This window comes from Aphanomyces invadans, assembly GCF_000520115.1.
Source record: "Aphanomyces invadans strain NJM9701 unplaced genomic scaffold supercont1.3, whole genome shotgun sequence".
Lineage (NCBI taxonomy): Eukaryota > Oomycota > Saprolegniomycetes > Saprolegniales > Verrucalvaceae > Aphanomyces > Aphanomyces invadans.
In genome coordinates this window covers 1,328,946-1,330,937 of record NW_008580148.1, presented here as the reverse complement: position 1 = coordinate 1,330,937, position 1,992 = coordinate 1,328,946, and the positions used below count along the sequence as shown (strand labels likewise).

At 47.2% G+C, this 1,992-nt stretch overlaps 1 pseudogene across 1 annotated transcript; it reads left to right on the top strand.

The window, feature by feature from the left end:
- The first annotated feature begins 4 nt into the window (after positions 1-4).
- On the top strand, positions 5-77 carry H310_02088 (annotated as a pseudogene). Its single transcript has one exon. The product of its transcript is annotated as a tRNA-OTHER (tRNA).
- The last annotated feature ends 1,915 nt before the right edge of the window (positions 78-1,992 follow it).

Genomic DNA, 1,992 nt, shown 5'->3' with positions numbered 1-1,992 from the left:
GGTGTCGCAAATAGCTCAGTGGTTAGAGCGTCTGTCTTGTAACCCGAAGGTCCCCGGTTCGATTCCAGGTATCCGGTATGCTTTCCGACGGATTCAACCCCGTCACGCGCACCTGGAAAGAAGGAATGTCCGGATGAGGGGCCTCGCGTTCCGGTTAAAAAAAAAACAACTGTTCGCGACATTTCAGAAAAATCAACCCCCTCCCCCCCGAGTGAGCCTTACCAGCCGGACAAAGCGAGAAGGCAATATTAAGTTAGTAGTATATCCGGTTAAAGCCACTAATACACCTCCCTTGACAATGAGCAATCTAACCAATATAATGAATCAATGAAGTGCCTGATCCATACGATTTCAATTCTATACCGTCTAGTACGCATACCTTGAAGTAATAATATATGCGTCTCCAGAATTTAATGGAGTATGATTTGATTTGGGAATTGTATCCACCTGTCAAATGTAACATAATCTAGTTACCCTAGCCCTGGTCCCCCCGACACCCTCGACCACTGTTAGTTGTATGATTCATTCAAGCACTGTTGGCCGCATCGTGAAGGACAATAGAAAGGCGATAAATGTCAACATCGACAATAAAGCCAAGAAGTTCCGATTTAATCTAAAGCCCCCGAAGTTTCCCGAGCTTGACACCCAATTGATCGCCTGGGTAGAAGCTGTGAACGCAAACAATGTCTGTATAACTGGCCCTCTGCTCAAGCGAAAGGCCCTGTCCCTCGCCGTCGTACTTGGCATAAGCCAGTTTCGCGCGTCACAAGGTTGGCTTTACAAATTCCAAAGGCGTCACAATTCATGGGTTCATCGACTGCATGGAGAAAGCGCATCAACCGACCTCTCTATTGCGACGACTGGGCGAGAGAAGCTGTTCCTAGAAGCTCAATTCTACGACCATTGCGACGTATACAACATGGTTGAAACGGGCATCAATTACAAAGCCCAACCAAAAACGTCAATGTCCTGTAAGCCCTTGAATGGGCTTAAACATGATAAGACCAGGATCACAGTTGCTCTCACAGCGAATGCTGATGGATCCCACAAGCTGCCACCCTTCTTTATTGGAAAGTCTAAAAAGCCATGATGCTTTGGTAGTCTGACTGCACAAGAGCTACGTCTGTACTACCGCAGCAACCGAAAGGCGTGGATGACGAGTGCCCTGTTTTCGGAATGGATCATGGAGCTGAACGAAGAAATGAACCGAAGAAACCGATCAATTCTATTACTCTTGGACAATGCATCCTCCCACCAAGTTGTTCGGGCCGACGTCAGTAATATTCGCGTCCTCATGCTCCCTCCCAACACCACCTCGAAGCTTCAGCCCATTGGACGCTGGAATCATCTCGACTTTCAAGATGTACTACAAGAAACGTCAATTGGACCATGCGATCCAAATTGTAGACAACATTACCGGCGGTGGGTCTGTGACTGACATGCAGCACAAGAACCCGTATGCTTGTGACGTTCTGCAAGTCATGCGCTGGGCAACGGAGGCGTGGGACGAGGTTTCATCAACAACAATTAGAAATTGTTGGGCTCATACAGGTGTATTACCTCAAACATCGTTGATGGCAGCTCTTGAGAGCCTTCGGGTTGGCTCGTCCATGGCTGTGAGCTTCTTGCTCGATTGACTTGACCTTTCAAATTCAATGTTTGTTGATTTCTGTGGAATTCAATACCTCTCATTCTTGATGGAGGGACCATCGTGCAAAAATGGGGGCATCACTGTACTGTACTCCGACGAAGTAGGTGTAATCCGAGCATTTCCCAATCATACAATTGCATGGAAATTAGTCTTGCTGAAGTGCGTATTGTTAGGGAATTTTGCTTCGGTTTGGAGGATCACTTGAGAAATGTTCAGTTTGTCATCCGACAATGACATTGATGAAAGCCCCGATATAGCTCAACGCATACAAAACGAGCCTTGTGGGATACCAGGTACCCCCATTGCGTTCGATCCACGCACTTCTCATCGCCCGCTTTGCA